This window comes from Pipistrellus hanaki (assembly GCF_964339955.1).
Source record: "Pipistrellus hanaki genome assembly, chromosome: 16".
Lineage (NCBI taxonomy): Eukaryota > Metazoa > Chordata > Mammalia > Chiroptera > Vespertilionidae > Pipistrellus > Pipistrellus hanaki.
The window spans coordinates 45436332-45443430 of record NC_140518.1 but is presented as its reverse complement, the minus strand read 5'-3'; positions in this window follow the sequence as shown (position 1 = coordinate 45443430).

Sequence of the window (7099 nt, the reverse complement as noted above, 5' to 3'; positions counted from 1 at the left end):
CCTTGGAGACCTGCCCTTCCTGGAAACTAGGGCTCTGCTTAATCCAGGGAGCTGGCTCCAGCCTGTGCCCTGACTCAGAGCTGGGCCACCAGAGGCAAAGGTCTGACCTCCCATTGGGGCATCTGGAGCACAACATGGAGGCCAGACAGCCCAGTCTTGGACCCAAGCTGCCAATCAGCCAAGTGGCCCCAGCACCATCTACTTATGGTTCCCAATGAACTCCTGCCTCACAGGGCAAAGTAACAAAAAACAGCTGTATGGTGCAGACCCACAGGCACACGGGCTGGACAAACTGGTGCCCTCCTTCCTGGGCAGTGACCCACCTTCATCTACTTCTTCCTGTTATCAAAGAACATTTGCTGCCACACAACAGGTGTTGGACCAGCTATTGACAAAGTGAGCAACCTGCTTCTCTGCAGTACAGTAGTCATTTGGCCACTTGCCAACTGTGACAGATCACTGAATCCCTAAGGTGAGTCAATGAACAACTTCATAGGGTTTCCATAGGGACCCTATAGGTTGTTCCCCTAAAGCTTTCTCTGGGTGCCTGGACAGTGGTTGTGGTTGTGCTTGTTGGCCATTTTTCTTCCCCATATGTGATTCTTCTCTGGGCCTTGGGCTAAGCTCTTTCCTCATGTCATAAAGGGACTGGAGATTCTGTTATTGGTCCCTGTCCTGGGTGAAGCCAGAATAGAAACCCTGAGGGTGAGCAGTGGTGCCCAGGCTCTCCCAGCTCTCTGTGATGGGGCTGGTTTGGGCTCACTCATTCAGCAAATATGTCAGAAGTCTGCCAGTTACAGACATGTCTCTAGGCACTGACCATAATCCAGTGCTCAGAGCAGACCCCACGCCTGCACTCCAGAGCTTCTTTCTAGTCAGGAGCGATTCAATCACACTAGGCTGCACAGGCTCATACAATAGTATACACAGGACAGCTGATATGATGTCCTCCTGGCCTCCTCTCCCTATGGCTGCATCTTCCCATACTGCAAAGAAGAAAGTGAACCTCTGTTCCATCAGAAAACGTCAGTTTTTGATCAGAGCCAGGAGGGAGAATATGGGGACTGTGAATTCAAGGTGCTGGCAGAACCCTGGATCACACACATGGTAGGATTTCTGCAAGAGGGCAGAGGTCTGAGGGTTTCTCCAATAAAAAAGAAAGAGTCAAAGAAAGCTCTCTACATGTGAATATGGGTGGTGTGGGAGAGCAGTGGGAGTTCAGTGTGAAAGTCAGACTCTTAGAAAATTCATACCCTTCCTCTTCTAATCCCAGCCTTGCCAGCACCCCTATCCCAGGACCATGCTCACTAAATTGGCAGAGCTTCCTCAGTGGCAGCTTGTCAAGTATACCCTGCCCTGTGGGGGTTGAGTTTCAGTGCGAGCCGAAGAACCCCAGAGGGCAGCTAGTGAATTAGGCAGCACATAGGTGCAGGAGCCAAAGTCAGAGGTGATAGGAAGGCCCTTGGAAGCCAGGGATGGAGACAGAGTTTCTTTGTTCACTCATTGGTCAGCTATTTCTGGAGCACCTACTGTGTGTCAATGAGTGACATGCACAGAGTGGACACCAGCCTACCCTGTCCTCAGGGAGTTGTCATTTTGGTGGGAAGGTATTGTGAGGGGACAAGACATGTATGTTACTGGCAGACTTCTGACATATTTGCTGAATGAGAGCATGTCATGCTCCATGGAAGAAGGGGACAGGTGGTTCACTTATTGATCAAAAGCTGTCATTTTGGAGGGATTTCTTCCAGCCCCTCCTGGGTAACCAGGTGTGTCACTGCCAGAACTGCCAGATTGTCAGTGGACAAGGAGTAGGTATGGGCAGGAGCAGCAGGCACAGGACCACAAGCTCTCTGAATGGTGCTCTGGGAGGGCCATGCGAAAGGAAGGCCAGGCCTCAGACTCTGCTTTCCACCTCTCTCTCCCCAGTGCCATCTCCTGCAACCTGGGCATCTGGATGGATAAGTATCCTCAGGATTTTAATCCACTGTCAGAATTTACAAAACTGATGATGCTGTTGGCCTTCATAGAGCCAACTTTCCAGTCCCTGACCTGCCAAACCAGGACCAGTGCCTCCATTCACAGCAGGAGCACCTGAGCCCACTGAGGCTGAGACAGGTGGAGGAGGAGTCCTCTGGGAATGGTGTGGGTGAGTGTGCCTTTGGAAAGCACACAAAAGGCAGTGGGGGTGGTAACATGTCCTCTTCTTGGATCTGCAGAACCAGCTCAAGAGCAACATCAGGAAAACCCTCCAGAGACAACGCCACCCTAGAGGCCACACCAGAGCCAGAGCCAGATCCAGGCCCAGCTTTAACTGAACTTCAAGATGCAGAAGAAACACCTGCAGCATTTCAGCAACTCATGCAGCTCCTGTGAGGCCTGTGGTGCCAGGTCCTAGGCCATAGAGGGTGTCAACTGCCATAGCAGAGAGGGCACCTCTAACCCCATTTAAATGCAGTGTTCAAAGTTTTGTATTCAAGTTACATGTGCTTAGAACTTTACTGTATTTTTATATTTAGTAACATACAGTGTATTATAGAAAACATTTAATGACATACTACTAAAAATAACCTTAAATTAGATTCTATAAAATTTAAATCTATAAATCATCAGAGCTTTAAGCAAGTCTGTTTTTCTGGACTCTGACACATGCAAGGAGAAATGTCCTGACCTTCTCCACCTGAAGTTTCTGGAGTCAGGACTTGATTCCAAAGGGAGATGGATACACCCTCAGCCCAAACTCAGAGCTTGGTGGCCAGAGGGAAAGGACTGGCTTCCCATCAGGGGCATCCTGACCCCAACATGGAGGTCAGTCAGCTCAGCTGTGGGCTTCCAAGTTGACCACAACACCACTCACTCAGGATTCCAAATAACATTGACCCTCACAGGAAAAATAGAAAAAGGACATGTAGGATGTAGAACTCCCAGGAACACTGCCTGCAGAAACTGATCAAATACCTGGTGGCTGGCTTTCTGGGCAGGATCTCCATTTTTGTCCCCACCATCCCTCTGAGTGAATACATAACAGTTACTACTAACCAAAGTGTGGCACCAGCCATGAACCAGGTGAGCCCAGACCCTCCACAGAACAGTGGTCACTCACTTGCTATGAATTTTCAGGTCACTGCATCCTGTGAGTATTTGATTCTTTAAACATGGGGAGAACCTACTTCAGCCTCATAGAATTATTTTAGAGAATGGGGGAAGGGGAAGTGTCTTGCTTGGAAAAAGTCTCTGGGTACTTGGAAACTGGAGAATTGGGCTGGAGAAGCTGTGGTTGTTCTAATTGGACATTTTCTCTTCTTCTTAAAGAAGATTCTGCTTTATTTGTGATTCCCCTTGGGGCCTTAGCCTAAGCTATTTTATATTGTTACAAAGGTCTGGAGATTCAATTAGGCAAGCCATGTGAAGCCAAATTAGAAATCTCAGGTTTGAGCAGGGGGACCCCCATATCACACAGCTACCTGAGATGGGGCTGGTTTGGGCTCATTCAGTCAGAAAATGCCCTGCCCCTAGGACTGCACCCCAGAGCTTCCTTCTAGTCAGGAGTGTTTTATAGACTCCAGGGTGCACAGGCAGGCAGTATCCATAGGTCAGTCAATATAAATTCCTCTTCAAAGTATCCCTGCATCTTCGCATATTTTGAAACAGAAAGTGGATCTGTGGACCAGCAGAGAAAGTGAATTGGATTCACTCAGAGCCAAAAGGGAAATATGGTACTTTGACTTTGATACCCTGGCAAAACCTTGGTTCCCACACCTTATGGGATTTCTTTAAGAAGGCAGAGATCTGAGGGCTTCTACTAGAGAACATTGAAGGTGCAAAAGACATCTGCACATATGAATTTGGGTTGTGTGGGTGATTAGGGTGGAGATATGGCTGGACCACACAGGGAAGAGCCTCCAGAGGCTGGTATTAGCCAGATGCAGAGATCAGTGCCCATGGCCTGCAGACTGGGGGACCTACTGGGGTGAGGTCTTGAACATTGACTTCAGTGAAGGAGGTGGGAGGTTGCCTTCTTTCGAAGGCACACAAAGGTTAGTCATGGTGCTAATATGCTCTCTTCTTTTATCTATATAAGCAGCTCCAGGGCAGTCTCAATAAACACCTAAAGAGGAAACACAGCTGCTTATGCCAGAGCCAGCACAGGCTCCAGGCCCAGCTGTCACTGAACTTCAAGTTGTGAAACCACCTGCTGCATCGGAGCAACTCATCCAGCTCCTGTGAGGCCTAAGGTGCCAGATCTCAGGCCACAGTGAGTGTCAGCTGCCATGGCAGACACGGAACCACCCCCACTCCCATTTAGATGCAGTGTTAAAAGTTTTGTGTTCATGTTACATTTGCTTAGAATTTTACTATATTTTTATGATATTCAGTAACAATGTCAGTAGAGAATGTTGAATGAAATACTCCTAACAATAACCTTAATTTAGATTCTATAAAATTGACATCTAGACACCCTAAGAGCTTGGAATAAAGTCTGTTTTTTCTGGACCCTGACACATTCAGGGAGAACTGTCCTCACCTTCTCCGTTAGCCACTCTGGGAAGCCAGGACTCTGGTTCCCAGTGTGCTGGCTCCAGCCTGAGCCCAGACTCAGAGATGGGTGGACAGAGGTCAAAGGCTTGCCTCCTTTCAGCGGCATTATGAGCCCAACATGGAGGCCAGTCAGCTCAGCCATGGGCCTTCATGCTGACCACAATACTGCTCACTTGGGGTACCCAATAAGCTTGACCCTCATAAGAAAATTTAAAAAGGACATGTAGTGTGCAGAAATCCCTGTAACAATGACTGCACAAACTGATCAGATACTTGGTGCCAGGCTTCCTGGGCAGTGTCTCCAACTTTGAACCCACACATCCCTGTGTGAATATGGAACATTTGCTACTAAGCAACATGTGGGACCAACCACGGACCAGGTGAGCCCTGCCCCTCCTCAGAACAGTGGTCACTCAGCCACCTGCTTGCTGCGAGTCTTCAGGTCACTGACTCTCAGTGAGTGTTTGTCTCTTTGAACATGGGAGGAGCTTAGGCCCAGCCTCAATGTATTATTGTAGAGAATCAGGGGGTGTGGGGTGTTTTCCTAGGAAAGGTTCTCTGGGTACATGGACACTGGAGAGGCGTGCTGGAGAGGCAGTGTTTGTTCTAATTAGACATTTTCTCTTCTTAAAGAAGCTTCTGCCTCATTTGTGATTCTACTTGAAGCCTTAGGCTAAGCTATTTTCTATTGTGATAAAAATATTGGAGATTCCCTTAGGCTTCCCCTGTCATGGGTGAAGCCGGATTAGAAATCCCAGGATTGAGCAGGGAGGACCCAGTGTCACCCAGCTATCTGAGATGGGTCTGCTTTTGGCTCATTCAGTCAGCAAATGCCCTGCCCCTAGGACTGCACTCCAGAGCTTACTTCTAGTAAGGAATGCTTTATTGACTACAGGCTACAAAGGCAGGTAGTATCCACAGGTCAGTCAATATCATTTCCTCTTCAAAGTATTGCTACATCTTTGCATATTTTGAAGCAAAAAGTGGATCTCTGGACCAGCAGAAAAAGTAAAATGGTTTCAATCAGACCATAAAGGAAGTAAGGGGACTTAGACTTGGAGACACTGGAAAAACCTTGGCTCCAAAACAATGTGCCTTTGGAAGTATTGCTGTAGGTATCTTTGCATATTTGGAAGCAGAAAGTGGATCTCTGCACCAGAGAAGAAGTGAATTGGCTTCAGTCAGAGCCAAAATGGAAGTATGGAACTTTGACTTGAAATACTGGCAAAACCTTGGTTCCGACACCTTGTGCCTCTTGGAAGTATAGTGGCATTTTTGCAAATTTTGAAGCAGAAAGTGGATCTCTGCACCAGCACAAGAAGTCAATTGGTTTCAATCAGAGCCACAAGGGAAGTAATGGAACTTTGACTTAGAGGTGCTGGCAAAACCTTGGTTCCCACACCTTATGGGATTTCTTTAAGAAGGCAGAGTTCTGAGGGCTTCTTCTAGAAAAAAAAATATTGAGGGAGCAAAAGTCATCTGTGCATATGAGTTAGGGTGGTGTGGGTGAATGGGGAGGAGATGTGGCTGAACCACACAGGGTACAGCCTCCAGAGGCTGGTATTAGCCAGGAGCATAGATCAGTGCCCATGGCCTGCAGTCTGGAGAACTTCCTGGGGTGAGGTCTTAAACAGAGACTTCAGTGAAGGAGGTGGGAGGTTGCCTTCCTTGGAAGGCCCACAAAGGTCAGTCATGGGGATAATATGTTCTCTTGTGTCTACATAAGCACCTCCTGAGCAGGCTCAAGAAATACCTAAAGAGGAAACATCAACTCTAGTGCCCTGTCCAGAGCCAGAGCAGGCTCAAGGCACAGCTGTCACTGAACTTCCAGTGGTGGAACCACCTGCTGCATTGGAGCAACTCACCCAGCCTCTTGTGAGGCCTGTGCTGCCAGTCTCAGGCCACAGAGAGTTTCAGCTGCCATGGAAGAGAGGGCACACCAAATCCCATTTAGATGCAATGTTAAAAGTTTTGTGTTCATGTTACATAAGCTTATAATTTTACTGTATTTTTATGATATTCAGTCATAATGTCAGTAGAGAACATTGAATGAAATTCTCCTAACCATAACCTTAACTTAGATTCTATAAAATTTACATCTCTACACCCTCAGAGCTTTGAGAAAGTCTGTTTTCTGGACCTTTGAACAGGCAGGGAGACCTGTCTTTACCTTCTGCACCTGCACTTCCAGGAAGCCAGCACTCTGCTTTCCCGGGGGCTGTCTCCACCCTGTGCCCAGACTCAGAGCTGGTTGTCCAGAAGCCAAGGGTTTTCTTCCCTTCAAGGGCATTATGAGCCCAACATAAAGGCCAGTCAGCTCAGCCATTAGCCTCCATCCTGACCACAATACTTGGGATATCAAATAAGCTTCACCCTCATAGGAAAAATAAAAAAGGACATGTAGTTGAAGACAACCCAGTAACAAGGACTGCACAAACTGATCAGATACTTGGTGCCTGGCTTACTGGGCAGCATCTGCAACTTTGTACCCACACATCCCTGTCTGTGAATATGGAACTTTTGCTTCTAAGCAACGTGTGGGACCAACCATTTACCAGGT